This window comes from Cygnus olor, chromosome 5, assembly GCF_009769625.2.
Source record: "Cygnus olor isolate bCygOlo1 chromosome 5, bCygOlo1.pri.v2, whole genome shotgun sequence".
NCBI lineage: Eukaryota > Metazoa > Chordata > Aves > Anseriformes > Anatidae > Cygnus > Cygnus olor.
The window spans coordinates 19,832,066-19,854,001 of record NC_049173.1 but is presented as its reverse complement, the minus strand read 5'-3'; the positions used below and the strand labels follow the sequence as shown (position 1 = coordinate 19,854,001).

At 41.4% G+C, this 21,936-nt stretch overlaps 1 protein-coding gene across 11 annotated transcripts in view; it reads left to right on the top strand.

Annotated features, from left to right (window-relative positions):
- The first annotated feature begins 11,407 nt into the window (after nt 1-11,407).
- FLRT2 (fibronectin leucine rich transmembrane protein 2) overlaps nt 11,408-21,936 on the top strand; it is a 75,817-nt gene continuing 65,288 nt past the window's right edge. For 2 of the 11 annotated variants that reach the window (XM_040558123.1, XM_040558121.1), the window contains exons 1-2: nt 14,743-14,857; nt 17,991-18,056. The gene's annotated coding sequence lies outside the window, so the exon portion shown is untranslated. Of the gene's footprint in view, nt 12,913-14,482; nt 14,564-14,702; nt 14,858-17,990; nt 18,057-21,936 lie in introns of those variants that run through there. The other 9 variants (XM_040558116.1, XM_040558113.1, XM_040558117.1 and 6 more) reach the window with 8 other exon arrangements.

Below are 21,936 nucleotides of genomic sequence, written 5' to 3'. Positions count from 1 at the left end.
TGGGAAAACACACACACAAGCATGCAATATATGTATTTCTGAAAAATATGCATGTCTGCTGGGCTTCACCGTTCCTTGTTTCCACTTCAATCTAGCTTTGCCTATGGGCAAGATGGGCAAAGTTAAAGGTTGGCTGTCATTTGCTATCTGTTCTGCAGGGGGTGAAAATGGCTGTAACACAGGGGCAGAGATTAAGTGGAGTATTTTCCCTGATGTTTTTCATTTTTCTTTATAACCGAACAGTCATTTGTGCTTATTACATTATGCTTAGTGATTGGGGTTTGAGATACGGGGAATAAGGTAAGGGGAAGTTAACAAAGGAAAGAGTAGAAGAAATAAGGAAAAGGAGTACAAGAAGAGAGAAGCAGGTAGCATGGCAAGAGTTAAGTCCTTTGAAGAAATAAATAAATCAAAGTTAAGAACTAATAGTAAGAAAGAGTTAATCCACAGCATACCACAGCATAGAATAAAATAACACAGCATGAATAAAATAACAACCTCAATTATGCAAGTGGCAGCAATGGAGCAGTCAATCCATTGGCAGAAAGGAGGTGAAAGCTAGCAAAGGTAATTAAATGGCAGTAAAAAGAGTCAGTCAAAAGCCTTGAAGTGCTATTACATTGGCAAGGCTTAATTAAATGGCAGGAAGAAGCAGGCTATGAAAAGGCTGGATGAAAAACTGACAGGTTGCCACAAAACAGGAGAGAGAAGCAAGGACATGTGAAGTCAGAGATACAGTCCTGTTCCGTAGCCCAGAGGGACAGAATAAAGGAGCTCCTTCTGACTGCTGAAGTTGGAAATCTCTTTTTTGCAGGCTACCTAGGCAATACCACAGACTTGTTCTATCCCCATTCTGTGACTAACTGTTTCTAGAGAAAGTTCAGAAGTTTCTCCAAAGTCATATCATAGTATATGCAGATGAAGCTCAGGAAGTAGGAATACAAGTAAAATTCCTTAATCTTTCAAACATGGATAGCTGCCAATAATCTTGGATAAGTACCTTTTTCTCGATCATTTCTTGAGAATGAATGGCAGTATTGATAACAGGTGATGCATTCCACTGCTTTGGATGGAAAATGAAACAGTGGCAGCTGGGATGTGGGTGATGCTGTAGTTGACAAGGAACTGGTAACCAACAAAAGAAGTGTTGAAGAAAAAAAAAGTATCTTCATTAGTTAAGGTGAGTTAAGCAGATGAAGTTCATTTCACCAATGAAAAGAAGGTTAATATGTCATTGTGATCATCATTTATAAGTAGGTGCATGAAGATATATATATATATATATATATATATATATATATGTAATTTAATCAGATCATTAGTAGGGTCCAGAAGAAGAGAGAAGGAGAAAGAGAAGAGAAGAGGAAGAGAAGAGAAATAGAGAGAGAATGAGAAGAGAAGAGAAGAGAAGAGAAGAGAAGCGAAGAGAAGAGAATATAAGAGAAAGAAGAAGAGAGAGAAGAGGAAGAGAAGATAAGAGAATGAAGAGAAGAGAGGAAGAGAAGAGAAGAGAGAGAGAGAACCCATGTGCAGTCATGTTTTCCCTTTTGTATAAATCATTATATTTTCACTGTCTCTGTTTAAGTTACATCAGTGAAGATCAGTCAATAATCTGAAAAATGAAGCATATACTTTTTTATATTTCTGCATGAACCTTCTCTCTGATAACCTTCATGAATCTGATAACTCATGGGAACGATTTCCTTGTGAAGGAAATTATGTTCATTTGTCCCGTTTTACAGATAAGGAATACAGTATCTGTACAGCCCACAATTAATGCTTTTGACATTTATTTCCTTCAAAGCAAATCTTTAAAATTCATATTCTTCTTCTAAGTTGAAAATTGCCTTTTGGGACTTAGCTTTGTCAGGTGTTATGTATGTATAAAAGACAGTCTTGCTGATAACATGAACGATATATATAATTTAAGATATAATGAATGGTGAAACAGGTATCTAGGAGGACAAAAATCTCAAAGAAAAGCATAAGAAGTTACATGGAAAAGAAAAGTAAGAGAATCACTTAAATTAAACAAAATATGTTATATAATAAAAAGTATGAAAATCATCAGCAACAGTCCTTACCTCCTCATGGCCACCAATCTAGTCATTATCTGCTGCTGATTTTGCATCACAAAAGAAATCGCTTACAGGCAAGGAATTTAGAATGCTTTTGAGTTTTATGCTATGTCAGAGACAGTGTCCAGAGCGTAAAAGACTAGGAAAAAATGTGTAGACAGTTGTGGACATGACAGGTCCCTAGTCCCAAGATCCCTCCCTTGTTTTGGCATATTGGTCTCATAGACAGACATTACTGTTAAAGGTATAAACACTGTGTTTTAATACGCTTGCTAAATGTGGGAAATATAAAAAATAAAATAATAATAATAATAAAGAACACCACTACTGATATATCTGGGTTGTAACGGCTAGAAGGTTACAAACACAGCTGATAATTAAAAATAAATAAATAAATAAAAATCAGAAAGCAGTTAGTAATCAGTAATGGATGGTTGAGGAGGAGTAAATAATAATGAGGAAGAATGCAGACAAGTGCAGAAAGACATACAGAGCATTCAAAATGCTAACAGATGACAAGACCAGTTCAATGCAGGTGAATGAAATATAATTATGACTTTGATGAGCCTTCATGGCACAAAACTTCTCTTTGTTCATGAATAAAATATGAGGAATATAGATTAAAACAGATGAAAAAAACTGGGAGACGAGTCATCGTGCATCATTAATTACTGATAAGAACCAGAAAAGAAGAAAGACAAATCAATGCATTTAATGAGTCTTAATATCCAATTGTGTATGTCTGTGAATTATATGCACATGCTTCATAAAGTATCAGCATGTAGAAAAATAGTGAGAAACAAAGAGTTTCTTCATGTACTGTTAAATACAAGGTGTCTCTTCTGAGCACTCAACTAGAAAAGAGATCATCAGTTTCCCTGACTGTGATTCTTCATCCATAACTTTTTAATAAAGATATGTAACATGAAACACTTGGCCAGGTGGTTATGGATTTTTTTTTCCACATTTTTCTAAAGTGTCAAAAAATGGCATGGCCAGAAGTAGAAAGGTGTTGGCATAGCTGTACCAATTCTTTGATTCAGTGCATCAAAGTTGTGCAGCTGGTGTGATCTGAATCAGCTGACTTGATAGAGTTTTCACTGCAAAAACAGGAGACTCTTTTACCCACTTGTATCTCAGAGGTATAGATTTGTATAAGTAACCATATTTGTAACCCAATCCATAGGAAGAAACTTCATGCCCACATTTTTAGGTTGACTATAGAGGAGATATTACCAAAGGATCTACTCCCATGTCTCCAAGGACAGATTTCCTAGGAGCTGATAAATTGTTTGATATTATCCCCTGTCAATCTAGAATAAGCCTAGCTAAGTCAAATCAATTCTATGAGAGCCCAAGCTAAGTGACTGTAGACCAGGTCCTGAGGGTATAGGTAATAAAGAGTGCTCAATACACTTTTAGTTCAGATATCATATGACATAAACATAGTCCAGTATTTCTGGCCAGCTTAGTACATGGAAAACAAGCAAACAAACAAATGAAACAAAACAAAAGTGTAAACCACAACCTTAGCAGTAAAAAGAAGAGAGGTGAAACTTTAACTGCTAGCTCCAATCCTTTCTCACTCACGCACTTTGAAAATCATGAGAATCAAACACTTCATTTCTAGTGCAAATTTGTGATGGCAAATCTAAACGTGATGTGGAATCTAAACCAATATTGATTAGGAATTTCTTTGTTTCCAGTAATTATCTTATTTACTTTGTATGGGTTGGTAAAATGGTTAGCTTTGTTAGTGTTTGGTTGAAGATTTGCAGTGGCAGATCAAGCAGGGCTGGCTGAAGTTGCTACCTTTCCCCAGCTGTCCACCTTCTCTTTTCCTCATTTCCCTCAACAGGTAAGAGCTCTCTCAGACTGGTAGGAACTCCTGATGGTTACCAGTTTAGCAGCTTAACAACCCAGAAAATGAAGTTGAAAATTGACTCTGGTCCAGTGTTAGTAATGGCTTTTGCTGTCAACTTGCAGAGGTTCAAGACAATGTCTGAGTAACACCTGCTGGGCTAAAAGTACGTGAGCATGACAGAGTTTGAGCGGTATTGGGTTAAACCACCTCAATTTAGGTTATGTAGATGAATTATATCTTTTAATATTTACAGTAATAGACTATCCATTATGGATTGGTAAAATCATCTAGTGTCTGAGAAAAGAGATGAAACTTCTTTGTAAGTTTATAAAAGGGTCCTTCAGGGAGCTGATGTTGTTGTTGGTCTAATGAAGAACGTATGTGTTAGTAATTCAAGTATGCAGTTGCTGGTGGTTATATCAGAAGCGTCTTGGGAGGCAGTACGTAGGCCTGACTAGATTCATCCTCCCCAGGGAGCTCCCACACAGGGAGGAAGCTCCCCTCTCCTAGTGGAGGAGGCTTACCGTGTCAGCTCAAGGCTGGCACCCCAGACCTGACCTGAGCACTGCTAGTGGTGTGCAAGTCTCTAGCTCCCATCTTCTGAATATACCCTGGATATACATGAGAGCCTGTCTCCAGTCCTGTCTGCAGTCCTGTGTCCTGAGTGGATCCAGAGCCTGACTGACCACCGTGCTCCATCTGGGACTGGTAATAGACCCTGTCCCGAGCATCCTGTTCTGCCCTCCCTACCTCTCAGTGCATGACGAGGTGAGGTGAGGGCACTGCCTCTGCCTGGGGTTGCCAGGCTTCTCAATAAGCCAGTAATCATGGGGACACCAAGACAGGTCATAACAATATTGAATAGCCAACAGCAATTCCAGAGAAATCCAAGACTGATGACAATGAAAGTACATAGTTAGCCCATTATTCAACAGTGGTTGAGTCTCACTGTGTAAAAAAAAATAAATAAAAAAATAAAATGCATGAAGCAAACTCCAAAGATGGTCCTATAGTGAAAACCCAGCTCAGCTCTGAGCTTGTAGAAATCTCTCCCTCTGCTGAATGAATGCTGACAACCATGCATATGCTTCAGAAATAAAATGGAGGAGTCACTTCCTGAAAACTCTTCTCTAGCTTCATTTTTTTTGGACCCACTAAATGTCAACAATAAACTGTTACACAAACTGCTTGATGATCTTCAGGGAGGAATTTCTTGCCCTTCTCTAACCCTACCAAAAGAATAGTTTAACTTCTTAGCATTACTTTTGCCTGAGGCACAGAAAGGAAGATCATTTTATGATGCAAGTAAAAGTTCAATTTATCCTGGGGGTATACTCCTGACTATGCCTAGCACATTGTATGTGTAGACTGTTTAACTAAATAGGCCCATGATTTATTTCAAGTGAAATTTGTCACCACCAGGTAAGTAACATTAACTGAAGAGAAAACTCGTTGGAGTCAAAAGTGACAAATAAGCAGACCGGAAATACTCATTTATAGTATATACATATATATATATATATATATATATATATATATACATACAAATACCCTCCCCCAATGCTATTTTTGCATACAGCTGTTTTCTTTTTACAAGATGACCAGCACTGTCTCACAGGCCAGATAGATGAATATAGCACATATGAAGCTGACAAAACATCATTCTCCAGGGACAGTTCAAATCTGGGAAACTGCAAAGACTACAAGATGAAAAAAAGGAGGTCTTAAACTGTTTGTTCTAACAACCACCCACTACCTGATTTAAACTCACCCTAAGCTTGCAAATCCTGGTGCAATTTTTAATTAGTTTTTTTTTCTCACTAGACGGTTTCCTTCAGTATCCCAGCCAGTTGAAAAATAGTCCACACGGTTTTCCCATAGAATTGGGTACCAAAGAAAGAATCATTTGGTACCAGCACTAAATATTCTTCATAGCATCAATTTAGTAAGTAGCCTCATGCCTATCACCAGTGAATTTCTGCTGTATTCCACCATAGTGTGACTGCTCATTAAAGCATATCCCTTTTAATTTTGTTTTGCCAGCAGGCATGATTACCTGGACTGGTGCTAAGACTTTCACTGGGTCACTAGATCTCATCAGCAATCCTCTTGCTCTACTAAGTCTAAAAGGCATACCTTCCTGTTTATAAAGAGATCTAATGATGTGGCATAAGCTTGTCTTTCACTAACTAAGAATAAGTTTAGGACTAAAAAAAAAAATTAAGTTGGTGTCCTATGTTTTGAAACTGATAAAGAGTTGTTGACCGCTGTGACACCCTTTCTATTCACCTTAGTCCACAAATCTGTGTTGTAGGTGCTTTGCACTGCTGAAGAGCAAAACAAATAGTTTCACAAGATATTTTCACTGCCTCAGAATCTTCTCAAAGACCTGAACGTTTACTGCCAATTTATCAGGATTCAAAACGGATACCATCTGCCTAGTCCTTCTGCAGGTATTATTTTTTCCCACTTTCCTTTCAGGTGTTCAGTCTGTACATGGTGATGTGTTTTTCAGCCCTCAAGTAATAGCCCCTGGAAAGGGGACCTTCTGGTGGAGCAGCATACAGAGATTCTTTCTCATTCATTTCTGAGTTTAGAGGTGTAATCATATATCCTCTAATTCTTGATCCTTGATGGTCAGGATAATGTCTTTATACATTCTTCTTTAGGTAATTGAAACTAATTTTATTTTTTCACCTATCACTTTTACAGTGATATGTTCTAAAATAAACAGGAAGAATTAGAAAAGGCTTCACAACATGGCATTATGTCTTCATCATAATCAAGGGATTAATTCAGGAAAAGCAAAAGTCAATAAATTGTAATAGAAAATCTACATTCTTTGTATCCTATCACAAATAATTAGTTTATACTAGAATGGAAGACAGTTAACAACATTTAGCAGATAGAGTAGTATTTTTGAAATATCATAGTAAAAAGTTTGCTAATCTTTTGTGAGGTGCTCCATGGAAATTGATAAAAACAGCTATAAGAGTTGTGCTATGAGGTCTGGGTCTGTAGACATAATTGAGGTCTGTATTATAAATTTTAGCATTTTTTCATGCTTTCTCTTTAAATTATATTGAAAAGACTTTGCCTGGGCTAATTATTTTTAAAAACATTTCTCCTGTCCGACTTCTATAAACCCTCGTAATTCTAAAAACCATCCTGTCATGTTTATTGAGCTGAAAGAAAAATGGATCCTCTTAGATCATTAGAGAGACCCTTCCATAATTGCAACAGTCCCCTTGAAAATACAAAAAGTTACAGAAATGGTCTTGACAGAGATGGAAGGGAAAGAATGATTTTAGCTTGCTGAACTTGTGGATAAGAAAGTACAAGCAAATTTTTTTTTTTTTTTTTTTTTTTTTTTTTAATCAGAAAAATATTATAATGTGTGAGCTCTTGAGGTCTGTTGGGAGATAGGGCAGATGGCCTTGTGATCAGAAAGTGACACTTTTTTCTAGAGTAAATTGATAGTCTGCTTTCTAGCCTTCCACTTTAAATGAAAGAAGAGGGATGAATGCATAACATGAAACTTAATGAATGCAGTGCCACTGAGGTGGTTTTTCAGTTCTATATAGTGCAGCTAGAATACCTCTGATAGAAGTATAAGCATTTTTTTCCAAAAAGGCAAAGGTTCAGTCATAGAACCAGAGATTAAAACAAACAAACAACAAACACACATTATTTTAAAAGCTGGCTATGTCAATGTAAAGGACCTTAATGATTTTGCTTAGAATCTGTTAAAGAAACAATTTATGTGGACTACTTTTATACTATTTGCAAGATTTTACTTACGCTTTCCACTCCCACCAGCCTAGTAAGTAGATAGGCCTATTATAAATAAACTGTTTTGTTTGTTTGATTGTTTGTTACTATATATGTTGATTTCAGCCAATTGCTTTTCTTGCCTTTCTATTTTTCCCTTGTAATTTGCATACATTAAATAAATAAATAAAAACACAATGCATAACAATGTTAAATGAGGGCCAGGTTGTTGTTATGACCATTATGATTTAGCCATTTGGATGACCTCAATTTCATCAGATGCAATTACTTGTTGGTTGGATTCATCTATATTTTTGCAACTGTTTTCAGCATGAAAAATAAGATGATTTATTTATCAGCAATTATATGTAGAATTTTATCTCCTTTATAGACTTCTAACTTAAAATTGAGATGGCATAATATGCAATTTGATTTGACATGACTTTCCTTGGTCACCAAGTGTGCTCAGAAAAATACAGATTTTTTTTCAAATATAATAAAATGTTATAATCAAGTCTTTCTGTCTTGCCTATTTACCTATTTCCAATGTGTCTGCCATGAGATGGCATCTGGGTTGATCTATTTTGAACAAAATTTGACATGAGTCACTAAAGCATTCAGAAGTGGAAGAAAAATTAAAAAAAAAAAAAAAAAGATTTTCAGCTTATTTTGACCAGCTTGTTTCCTAGTTTTATTGGAAATCAACTTGACAAAGAGGATAGAATTAGAAAATCTTAAATCCTCCTCCTCTGTCTTACAGACTAAAAGAGATCTACAAGACTCCCAATTCCTGTGTCACCTGGGACAAGGCAGAGAAGGACGGCCAAAGGCAATCCTTAGAAATAGTTTTTCATGATACTGTCAAAAGCTAAATGCAGAAATCTCTTGGAGTGAAGAAGGGAAAGCCTCTGCTAGGTCATGGCTATGAAGTGTGACATCCCAAGACATTATGCATACTTTTACAAAGTTCAGTTTTAGTTTGACATGAAATCCAATCCCTGCATTTCAAAATGGTAGAAATTTACCATTTGAGTTGTATCACAAAATCTGCCAAAGCCTGCTTCAGAACCAGTATGATATATTCATTTTAAGGTCACTATAAAAGTGAGAGCTCAGAGAAAGTACAAGTTGGGTGTGTTTTTTTCTCCAGTTTAAAGTAGTTCTAATCAAAGTGTTTTATTTGTTTCATTAGATGGAAAAGAACACTTTCAGCCTTTCAACTTGTTTAGAATTCCAGATAGAATATAATATCTCAATAGCTCATTGGTCTACCATTCTAAAGGCTTTTTCCCTTCCCTTCCCTTCCCTTCCCTTCCCTCCCTTCCCTTCCCTTCCCTTCCCTTCCCTTCCCTTCCCTTCCCTCCCTTCCCTTCCCTTCCCTTCCCTTCCCTTCCCTTCCCTTCCCTTCCCTTCCCTTCCCTTCCCTTCCCTTCCCTTCCCTTCCCTTCCCTTCCCTTCCCTTCCCTTCCCGTCCTTTCCTTCCCTTCCCTTCCCTTCCCTTCCTTTCCCTTCTCTCCCTTTCTTTTCCTTTCCTTCCTCTTTCCTCCCTTTCCTCAAATATTTTTTAAATAAGAAATTGATTTTGCAAAAAGTTGATGAAGAATTCATGTTGTATTTTTTTTCTGTCTGTTGGCTGTATGAATTTAAGGCCTGATACAAAATTTGCCATTTATTGACAAAAAATGGAAAAAAAATAGTTCATTTTAGACCAGCCTCCCAGTTACAGAACTACTCCCAGCTCCTTTTACCCTCTCTCTTGCAAGCAGCAGCAATCATTCTAACAATATATCTGAAAAAAAAAGTCACTTATAAAAAAGACACTTTTACTTTCTTAATATTTTTTGTTATCCTATTTCACATCCTCTTTAAAATAAGTGAGGTTGTATTACGGCTCAGTGGACCATCACTCCAGGCTATCCATCTCGTATAATCAGTGATAATTTAAAGAGAATAATTTCTGTGTTCCCCTTTCAGTTTACAGCCTTTCAACCATGCAAAGCAGTTCGGTAATAAATAAATAAATAAATAAATCTTTCACATAGTTATAGTAGGGAAAAAAAAAACTTTGAAGTCCAAGTAATCAGACTTATAACTAAGATTAATAATTGAGGGGTGGGGGTGGGGGAAGCAGTCTAAACGGAGGGCGTTGAGGGGAGAAAATGGGGGAAGCTTCTGTCGCGGCGGCTGCCGAGCGCTGTGCTCTGCTGCCACCTTGGCCGCGCCGCGGGACGTGCAGGCGGCGCTCCTGCCTGTGGGACCGCGGGCGGGCGGATCTGGCCAGGCTGTCCCCCCGTATCACCCGTTGTTAGGAATAGGATGACTGCAGGCAACCTGTAAATGATCCGCCTCTTTTTTTTTTTTTTTTTAAGTATTTTTTTATTATGTTTTAGGGTGTGGGATGTTCTTCTAAGGAGGTTTATTTGCCTGTCACGCTTTAATTCAAAGCTCAGAAATGTGGGAGAGAGAGCAATCAGTTTGTGTTTTTTTTTTCCTACCCCTTTGCTTATTACAGGATTTTTCATCCTTGGCCAGTCTTAACACCTTCAATAAAGATAGAACTCAGATCCTCCTCCACACGCACCGTGTCTGCCTCTGTGTCCTTCCACACTGTGTGACCAGGGGAGCTCTGGTAGGAGCTCTCAGAGCTCCATCCCACCTCCAGGCTCTCAGTATCGTTCAGCTGCAGTTAGAGCATCTTCCCCATCCTCCCCTCCTTTTTTTTTTTTTTTTTTTTTTGGGGGGGGGGGCGCGGAGGGGAGAAGACAGGGAAGCATGACAGTCATCACAAGTTACTGAAAAGATATATATATGAATATTAGAAAGCCAATGGAGTGCTTTGATTTCCTTTTGTCCTCTCTACAACTTCGCATTACAACGCTAGAGCGTTGTCTTGACATCAGGCTCCGAGCTGGTGGTACTGAGTTTGGAAAGCTTTCGTGCACTTCATTTCATCTTTGAATTGAACTTTTTTTTTTTTTTTTTTTTCCTTCATTTTAAGGCTTTCTTCTGCTTTGGAGGAAACATGTTCTGACATGCTGGAGTTTGCTGGTGGTAAATATTTCCTTTCACTACAAAGTGCATGTGTGAAAAAGACTTTTTTTTCTCTTTTTTTTTTTTTTTTCTCCGTGGAAATATGCTACTTGCTCCTTTCTCTGCTGTTATTAGTAACCTGTAAACGAGATGAATCCGAGGTCTGAGTGAAATAGCACTTTCAGATATGTACTTTTAGCCACATCAAGCTGAGGAAAGTGCAGCAGCTCTGTATACGCTCATGTGAGAGGTTTCCATACGCCACATGTGACAGTTTCCACACCAGACTCGGTGACAAAGTAGGGACGGCAGGTGAGTCCCCATGAGATCTTCTTTGCCGAGAGGATTTTTTCCAGTCCCTAACCGCAGAGGAGCAGTACTCAGCTCTCCAACTGCTCCCCAGAGTTGGCAGTTCTGATTTGTTTCAATTGAAAATCATCGAGGATCGAAAATGACACGTAATAAAACGTCCCCAGCCCCGCGGCCGCCTGTGCTGCGGCTGCTCGCGAGTACGCGCACCCCCGTGCGCTGAGGTCCCGGTGCCCGTGCGACAGAAGGGGCTGCAAAGGGTTAAGCCGCCGGCTTGCTTGCTAGGCGAAGTTTGAGGAAGAACATGTCTGAGGCTGGGCACGCCGCAGCCCCGCGCTTGAAATCTGTCGCCCTCACTTAGGAGCTCAGCATCTCTGGTTGTCACCGGTGAATAATGATCACACGGCGATAAGATCGCTCGGTGGCGTTGCGCCGGAGCCGCCGGGGGAAAGAGAAGAAAGGAAATTACGAGGCATTTAACCGCTGCAGCGGGGTGTTCCTCGGAGTCATCGGTGGGTGTCAGGGTCAAGTGACCGGCTGGACAGCTGCTTGGGAAGTAAATTTCCTTCCTCCTTTCCTTGAGAGAAACCTTGGGGTGATGGTGACCATTGGCAGCTATGGAAAGGAAAGACCTTGGTGGTGATCCTTAAAACAATACCATGCCGGAGCCCAGCTGTTCTGCCACTTTCTCCCCTTTCAACCTGCCGGACCCGGTGGGCTTTGGGTGATCGACCGAGGAGGAGCCACCTCCGCGGGAGCAGGTAAAGGCTCGCTGATTCTCTGTGGATTGACAGGGTCTCGCTTTGACCAAAGTGTGCCCTGAATACCTTTCTTTCCCTAATTTGAAGTGTGGGCTGGATGAGGGGCAGAGGCAGGGAGGGGGACAGGCGCAATTCCGCCGAACCTCTCGGAGACTGTGGGGCAGAAGTTTTTCGTATTTCCACTTTCCTCCGTGACCGGGGGGAACAGGGGGGTAGAAATGCCTGTGGTCAACAAAGATCTGCTTTACCTTACGTGTTAGCGACAGGTTGGTAATACCGGGGACGCGGAGAAGGGACGGGTGGAGAGAGGATGAAGAAGACTTAGAGGAAATTTTCAGGAGAAAATGCACCGGCTTTCCATCAGCTTCAGGAAAGAGCTATAAATCATGTGTAAAGAAGTGCTTTGAAAAGTATGCAGAGCTTTAATTAGATACTATAAAAAAAAAAAAAAAAAAAAAAAAAAGACAGGTCTTGAAAAAGTCAAAAAGGAACAACCTTGAAAAAGGTTGTTCATTCAGCTTTGGACCCTACGGGGCTTCTGCTCCTTTCATCCCTCGGGACCAGCTGGGAGCTGCAGGCAGAGATTCGAATTGAGAGCAGCCCCGGCTCTTTGACGGGAGCAGCAGAGGCTGGCCCCGCGGCTCTGCACCGCGCCAGACCCGCTCTCCCCGAGCAGCCCAGCCCCGCGGAGCTGCCGAGAGCCCGGGGGTCCATCCCCAGGGGAGGCTAGAGCAGACCCCGGCCCCGAGGCAACAATACCGCCGGGGGGGGAGAGGGGAGCGGGGTCTCCCCCTCAGCTCCTCGCCCCTCGCCGGGCTACCTGCACTCCCCCTTCCGAGCCCCCCCCATCACGCCCCGCATCCGCGTAGGTGAGGGCACGGAGGGGCTCGGCTCGGGGCTACGGACCGCGGGGGCTCCGCCAGACCCCCCCGCAGGGCCCGGGGCGGGTGCGGGGGCCGGCAACACCGCGCCCGGGGCTGCCCCGCGCCCGGGTTCCTCGGCAGGGCTCGTTGAGCTTTGGAGGCGTGAATAATTCAGCCCTCCCCAAGCGAAGGGCGAAGGAGGTGCGGAGACAATGGCGAGTGATTCAGCTCCCGAGGTAGGGCTGAGCTGCACATGCAAGCCAGCGCGCAGCCAGGGGTGAGGGGGAAGCAAACCCCGAGGCATTTCAGTTGCCTTTTCTGTTTCCTCGACACATGGCATTGATCAGCTCGCCGCTTCTCTCCTTCATCCCTCCCCAGCCCCTCTCTTAAAGTAACTCGTAGCCAAAGCCGTATCGCGCATTTTCTTTACTAATGGAGGAGTTTGAGGCAAATTCTCATCTCTTCGCACACCCCACGTCCTACCTTGCCGGCCGCATCGTATCAGTCAGGTGCTTCTCGGCATTAAATAATCTTGCTTTTACCTGGGCTGGTCAAGACAAGGCAGCAGCTTACTAGGGACCTGGACGGTGGGGGAAGGGTTACCCCGAAGCAAGCGCAGATAACCCGGGATGCACACACACACACTGCAAGTGCTGCAGAAGGGATTAGTACGGGGGCGTTGTTAGCGCTTTGGGGCAAAAGGTGGTTTCTCCAGTGGTTTTAAAATCTTTCTGACTGATCATGGAAATCAGATGGAATGCTGAAGGAGGTCCGTCTCTTCCCTGAGGGCTGGACTTTCTTTTATTCTGTGTTCTATTTATTCTGTGCTGCTATTACCCTCCTAAAAGTTAGCAGGGGGGAAGGAGAGGGATAGAAGGGGAGGGGGGAGAGGCGGGCTTGGCGACGGCTGCACATGAAATATCGCCATGTTGGAGCAGAGCACGACTGTAACTATCGCTAGCGAGGGCATCTCCGGGTTAGGACCGCAGCTGGGGGAGTTCTTCTGCTCGCTCCCCCCCTTCCCTTCCCACACCCCCACGGACCCCGCGGGCAGCGGGGCCCGGTCAGCCTCTCCCGCACCTTCCTTGCGCGGGCAGCCCCGGCCCGCAGGGTGTCCGGGGACTGCGCACCCCCCGGGCAGCACCCCCCGCCGGCTTCCGCTCCCCGCTTGTGGGGTAGGGGGGCGACGCCGAAGGGCCGGAGCTCGCTACACTGCCGTCAGCAAGCAATGGGTTAAGAGTGGGAGGGAAAAAAAAAAAGAAAAAAAAAAAAAAAAAAGGAAAGGAAAGGAAAAGAGAAAACCTAGCCTGACTTTGCCTCTTGGAAAGCTTTAGGTTGCAGCCCTGCCTTCCAAGCATTCTTTAAACTAGAAATGTGGGAGGGACTCCAGGAAAGAGTGAGAGAGAGATGGCTATCAACTGAATTCATTACTGTAAACATCTCCCTGGGGTGTCAGGCAGGGAGGAAAAAAAAGGCACGACTTACATTAGCAGGGAATAGTCAGATCTGAGGCATCATTACTACAAAGATCAGCCTGCAATCCCGGCTGAAGGCTGGCGCAGGACTTGGAGAGAGCCAGCCACACGCACTCACACATATACTCACATATGTGTCCGATGCCACCTCCGACTTTCAAGGGTCCTGTGTCTCCGTGCCAGCTCCTCATGTGATCCTGTGATCCTCTCACCATTTCCAGAGGACAGAGAGAGAAAAGAGAAAGAAAGCAACCCCAAGACCGGGCGTACTCGTGTCCCCCCCCCTTTTTTTTTTTCCAAATTTTTTTCCTTTTTTCCTTTTTTTTTTTTTTTTTTTTTTTTTTTTTTTTTTTTTTTTTTTGCCGGAGAAGGAGGAGCGGCGGGGAAAAGAGGAGCGAACCGAGGCGAGAAAGTGCGTTGGGGATGCCAGAGCCGCGGGCTGCGCGCCGGAGGAGGAGGTGGCGGAGAAGGGGGGAGGACGATGCCGCTGCCTCCTAAGGGCGGAGGGAGGCGCGGGGGCCGCTCCGGTGCGGCTGCGGCGGCCGGCGGGGAGCGGGGCCCTCGGGGCCGGCCGGGAGCGGCGCTGGGCGGCCGCGGCGGGCGGCGGCCACAGGCCAGGAGCGGCGGCAAAGTTTTGGTTTGGGGGGCCAGAGGTGCGCAGGGGGATTATGATCGGTGCCGGCGAGGGATTCCCAGACACTGCCAGGTACAGTCGGGATTTCATTTCTCTTTTCCTTCCCGGTAATTCTAGCCTCGGGCGGTTTAAAGACCCGGTGCCCTTTGCCTTCTCGAAGTTGAGGAGCCGGGGTCAGGTCGTGTGGCAGAAATGCCGCCTCGATACAGCCCCGTCCGTGCCTGCGAGAGTGCGGCACCAGGCACAGGCACGCACAAATTTATGAATGGCAAGTGCTCGCAAGGGCCGCGGGTGATTTTACGCCAGCGGGCGCGTTAGGAGCGGGTCTCGGAGCTCGCAGCCGCAGCGGGGTCCCGGGTCCCCGGTCCCATTTCAGCGCCGAGGGGAGGCTGCCCAAAGCAGCCCCCAGCCCGCTGCCCCCCGGACAGGGCGGCCGAGCACTCCTCCTGCTACAGGAGAACCGGCAGAGCGCGTGTACGAGCACGATCATTGACACGATCTGGGAGGTGGTTTTGAGAAACGGGAACTTTAAAAAACGAGGCTTGGTCGGAGGAGGCAGTCGGCTCAGCTGGCAAGTGTGAAGAGATGGAAAAAACGGGGAGAGCAGGGAGCTGCGCCCGGCGGGAGGATTCAGCAGCAGCAGCAGCGGCCTCCGGAGCGGGGGGCTGGTGGTGAGTGGGTGGGGGCGAGGTGGCTCGGAACTCCTAAGTACAAAGGAGTCCCTCGCAGACCTGCCGAGTTGGACGGGGATCTCTGGCAAAGGAACAGCAAATATTGCGGGGGAGATGGGGAGGGGGAGGGGAAGAGCGAACAGAAAAACAGATCGCCAAAAGAAGTCAAACAGCTGAAAAGACCTCTGTCTTGAGAGCATGAGATGAAATCCCATGAAAGATAAAGAAATCAGCAGCAAAGTATGAGAGTAAGGGTCTCCACCTCCTTTTCGTAGTGGGAATCAGTCAACAGGAGCTTTTAATTAATTTTAATGGATGAAATCTGTTTTAAGGCTTACAATAAGCTAATAAATCCAAGGCACAAATCCGTGTAAATTCCTGTACCGTGTGTGGAAGGTACTGACTAGATTTCTTCAGATGCTTTTTTTTTTTTTTTTTCCCAATGCAGAGCTCAGCAGAATAGAAAGGTAGAGGTTCCTTGCATGAGAAGCAGGAAAAGACACTAAAGCAAGTCAGACCTCTGTCTCACATACAGACGTGTGTGCGCACACACATGCACACACGCGCACACACACACAGGCGCACAGAAAGAGGGTGTGTGTTAAAGAGAGGTTTATTTACTGCATCATACTTCAGTGCTTGCAGGGAAATTAAACCAGTTTAAAGGTTGAGATTGATCACTACATGAGTTAAAACAAAACACAAACTTCCATGGGCTGCATTCATCACTTCTTTCACTGACATTGTCTTTCTCCAAGAGCACCTTTATACAATCGTATTTGCAGAGGCAATTCATGAATTGGTTTCAGAAATATATGGTTTTTGGAAGGGGGGAAAAATTACCCTGGCATTTTTTTTGAAAACATTTAAAAGGTACTGTACCTATACCCCTACCCACTCTTTTCTTCCTTTAAAGAGTCAATGTATGCAGTGTTATCACTGGGACTTAATCTTTGCATAATCAAAATGATACAACAGGTGCTATTCAAAAGTCAACATTTCTAAGTGACAAAAGTGATGTTAAAATGTTAATACTGATCTTGTTTCCGAAAATGATGTGAAACATGCGATTGCAAACATCATTACCATTTGTAGGAGATTTGCTATTTAAAGTGCTGTTCTCTATCCTGATAAGATGGCTAGGCAGTTAAAAGTAAGAGAGTGCAGGCCTGGAGTACTGTAGGTGAAACAAGTCGGAGTACTGTGTAAATACAGCGTCTGTAAAACTACCTGTGACTAGAACAGTCGTCAGTGTTTTCCCAAAGTTCCAGGCTGTAGCAAGAAGTGGTGCTGGAATGCGCCCAGTGTTCTTAAAAGATTCGCTCCTTACACACACATACACCCTATATTTTGTATAAGATGTTATCTGTGTTTGGCTTTGAGAGTCCGGATCTAATTTGAGCCACTGTTACAAGTCACATTTATATCCTGGCCTGCTCGATAGTTTGATTTAGGACGTAGACATATCTCCTTTGCGGAACCCTACACCCTCCCAGTTGGAATCTGCATTACACAGGCTATGGTTTTCTCCAAGAATCAAGAATGTGCTTGCCTTTAACTGTTTAAAATAGCAGCATCCAAAATGTAGGATGTCATTAGGGCTGACTTTCCTACCCTTCCAGTGGAAAAGAAGGAGAGACATGGTTTTAGCAAGTGAAGAAAACAAAAAGGAGTTCAAACAAACGTCTCTATCAGGCTTTTCCTGTACTGCACTTTCTATTTAAAGGTCTAGAAAGAAGGCACACTTAGGATAATACTGTTTCCAGGAAGGTGAGAACTTTATTTCTTAATCATTTCTGCTGCCTCTTTAATCTCAAAATGAGTTCATTTTTCACTAGATTACTTTCATATAACTTTCAGGCTTTTACCAGACTGATTCAAATCCAGTCCATTAGTGACCTCTATCTGTGAGAAGTGTATAGTCAGCGGTGTTTTTTTCCCTTTTTCTTCTCCACTGTGGGTTGGAAACACAGGCTATGAATCATTTTAGTCTTTTATACCTGCATCTAGCTTGTCAGGTTGTCAATGTCATATCTGTTATTGACTGTGATTTCCTACTAAAATAATAAGGAAAACAAGAAAAACAAACTCTAGTTCCAAATGTGCATCAAGAACTTGAAAACAACCTAAATTACAGACAGCTATTCCAATGTTAATGAACATTTGCTAAAAGTCAGAAAAATTAAAAGAGTACAGTGGTATTGAACATCAATAATAAAGGAAGTGCATTTATGTTAGTCTGATGGTTTAATACTTACTTTAAAGCCGGCTGACTGTATGTGAAATTTTATTGCCCCTGAGTGCTTACATAATAACTGAAACTTGAGACAAACACTCTGACCAGATATGCTATAAGTAGACTTTATAGTAGCAGGGTGTTTAAAAAATGTGGAAAAAAAAATCCAGCTGTGTCTATATTAAGAATACATGTCAGAGATCAAGGAAAAGGGGGTCTTTATAAACAGATGGTCTCTTTTAGGGGATTATTAAACCCAGCTTCCCAATACTAATTTGTCTCTTGTTTATATCCACAGCTATATTCCGTGTTTTAGTTAGTGATTGTAAATGGCAGTTGAGGACTTGACCAGCAATATCTTTGGGTAGGTGAATACCATTGTTTGACATTTCCCAGGTTGTGGTTGATTACCTCAGTGCTTGGTAATATGATGTTTTTAGGTGTTTCCTTTCCTCCCCCTTGGGCAGTCTTTTCAGGAGTTTCTCTGCCAATGCTTTTTATTTATTTCCTCAAGAAACCAAAAGAATTGGAATTTGCCCTAGGGGGATAAAAACTGCATTTTTTAAATTTTATTTTTGTAAAACAAATATATGCTTTTTTTTTTTATTTATTAAAAATATATATAGTTATTACTGTAAAGAAGGTTAATTTAACATACACTAAAGATATGAGCTTTAGTCACCCTAAAGCTATAAGTAACCTACTCCTTTCAAGTAACCGACTTCTTTTAAAGAAAAAGCAACCATAAAAAATCATCATTAAAATATTTGTCTTGACAGGAATATTTTCTTCATGTATTTAAAGTAAACCCAAACTTTAATCCATAGGCAATACTCAGGAAAGAAACATTTGAAATGAAAACTATTCTCTGCTTAAGATATTATATTTTAGTCACAATAAACAATATCTCCTACAAATAGTAAAATTTAATCTAATATTTTCAGCCACTGGTGAAAGCTGTTTGGACCTTTTGATACCTTCCTTTTTTTATTTTTGATTTACATGGCTAACAGTTTTGTTTTGGATAGTTTTAGTTTTTGTTTTCTCCTTTTTAACTCCTTCTTCTGACATGGTCCTTTAAGCAGAATCAAAACTAAATACTAGGAACATTCTAAAACAAATCCATCATGCTTTCTTCAGCATTCCTGAAAACTTAATGATGCTTAAAGAGGTCCATAAAACATCTCTTCTAAAAGGAAATCTTGTGCTATCTATCAGTGCTACCTAGAAGCAATCTCCTGCACATTCTACTTCAAGCTGCAACTGTTTTATTTATTTATTTATTTATTTATTCATTTTTAAACACACATTTTCTATCCTAGTATAAAGCAAGGGTGTTTACAAATGCATGCAGCACAGAGAATTTTTGGTCATTCAAAGGTCATTGAAACTGATCCCTCAATCCTTGCAGGCAAAATTTAATAGGCTTTTGGTGTGACAAAATGTAGTGAATGTCAGGGATCTTGATGGAGAATTACAAGATTAGGGCAAAAGATTTTGGAATTTCATCTCCCTAATTCATTAGCTGTTTACTATCATGCATAGTGACTCAAGGTCTGGGCAGGCTGACACTTATTGTAGTAAGTACTGTGTACTGTACGGAAATACTCCGTGACCCATTAAGAGCAGGAAAGGTCAGAGCCCTGAATGAAAAGCCTCATCAGCACCTTCTTAGAACTGAAATCAGTGTGCAGCAGGGTTGCTACCAGTTCTTGCTGGTAGCCTTTGCCAATCGCTCATTAAAACCAACAGGGAAAATTAAACTAAAGAGAAAAGCTTTTCTCAACTGTAGTTCTGGTCCTGTACCATGTAGTCGCATGAGTAGCTCTTATCTTTCAGAGCTGTTTCATAAGAATTAGCCATGATTCATCATGTGGGAGAGGGCTGCCTGTGTGGGGAGAGGATGCAGTACTCCCTCAGCGTCCTAGCACTGCTGCGATTCTTTGGTGATGCTCAATCTTCACACAACCCGTACAGCATCAAACCATGGTCAAACTGCAGTCACAGGGCCATCAGCCCTAGGCCTGTAAGTTCAGAGTTAAAAATATTTCTTTTCTTCTGCATGCTTTTCCTACAAAGAAAAAGAAATGCAGCATTTGAACTGTTTTAAGATGGGTGTAACATTCACAGTGTCATTGTAAATGAATGCAAGAAGAAACAAGTATTATTTTAGACCAACAACACCTTTACTGACAGAACAAGACATTTCATACACAGTTCTGAAGAAGAAATGCCATCTATATATAATTAATATGTGCTACATACATAGGTAACCATGACTTTGTCTGCAATCACTGAGGACTCCCTCAAACCCTTCAAAGCATATAATTAATTTTAATTCAATTTAATTAATTTTAATTCAAAAATAATTTTGTTGGTTAATTGAAAATTAAATTAAACAAGAAAAAAAATATTTTTCCCCCAGTGTTTTGGTAATTTCTAAATTGGGTTAAAAATACTGAGTTGCTCCCAAGATGGATTGCTCCCAAGGTCGATGGAAAGCAAACCTAGCTGTGCTTATGAAACAGAACTTCACAGCTGAAAGACTGCTTTTTAAATTAATTTATTTGATTCCAGACTCAATCCTTTTCTCCTTCACTGGCAAGTTAATTTCACAGACACTCTTCTCATGATTAGGGATTACTCATGTGAGTAATAATTTGAATACCCCAAAGTGATGTCATTTAGCTGTAATTGAAGATGATACAACCCCATCAGTGTGTCTCTGGTTGTGCTAATGTGTATATGCTTTCATTAGTAGTTTCTTCATGTGTGTATGTGGAAACAAGTATGTAGGTAGAAGTGATTTAAATGACGAGAATTACATCCATATTAGGATTGTAGCAGTATACGTGTCATGGACGCAACCTACATAGCTGTATTGCTACAAAAGCTACCTGTAGACAGGGCATTGGGTGTACATATCATTTAACGAACGATGATTTTGGTAAATGAAGTGGTTTTAGTGAGCCTATTGCATGCCTGAAATGCTAGTTGAAACCATGTGAGGTGTTTCTAAATGAAGGAAAGTTTGCTAGTAGTGTGTTTGTGTTACCTTTTAATTTCGTTTGTGATCTAGGAAGTTTTTCCTAGGTGGTGCTTCTTGTGTCACTGAAAGATTTGCATCAAGTTAAATGTGCAATTTAGCAATCAAGTTAAATGTGCATTTAGCAATCTTGTTTGTCTTGTTTCACAGGCCACCTCACTGACTGATCTAGGTTTACCTTACTCTTATATTTAACCACTTAGCTCTGGAGTTTGTTGCAAACACTCCTAGACTAAACATACTCTCTTTAGCTGTATCAGTTGAAAACTTGCTGTTATCTCATAATGACTTGTAAGTATCTAAAAAAAATCTGAAGTTTTATCACATTAAAACCTGAATTGTTATGAACCTGGATTGGGTGGTTGAAGGATTCCAATTTAATATGCTAAATATGTATCTATTTATATATATATATATAAAATATGCTATATATATATATATTTATATACAAGCATATTGTGTCTTTTTCTAGTGATCCATTATTGTAGGACCACACATTATTCATTGAACTAGAGAATTTGGAAGTGGAAGAGGCTAGCCAATAGCTCACACTCATAAAGTTTACATCTTTGCTTTAAGTGATTTACAAGATTCATCTGAGACATTTTATCATTTGAGCTACCCATAAAAAAAAAAAAAAAGAATTTCCAACACAAAATAAGTAAATGAAAAAAATATCTATTATCCAACCTGATATATTTTCTGTCTTTTAAAACAAATTTAGCAGTCAAAAAACAAATTTCCTCATGCCGAAGGTGAGTATACAGTTAGAGACTGTTAAAATTTAACAGGACATGAACACATACACACATACACAGAGTCATTCCCAACAGTATTGCTAAATCCTGTGTATCAGATTGGTATATGCCCAACAGTGATTTTTGAAATAGCTTGTTCTGGCCCTGTGCCATGCTGCTCAGTGAAGAGCTTCTTCTTGCAGCAGTTCAGCAGTAAATTGTAAAATGCATCTTGCCAGTAGAAGTCTTTTTTTTTTTTTTTTTGAGAAATTACTTTCACTCTTTGACTAAATTAATTTTAGAACCTTATTCTTGTGCAGTGCAGTGCAGCAGTTTTTACCTAGAGAGAAAAGCGTCTACCAGTACAGCTTTGAAAATACTTAGGCAAGAAAGAATCACAGTGGACATCTCTGTCTTTTTTCATGTGTACTTTGAATGCCACTGATAGAGCCAAGTCCTTT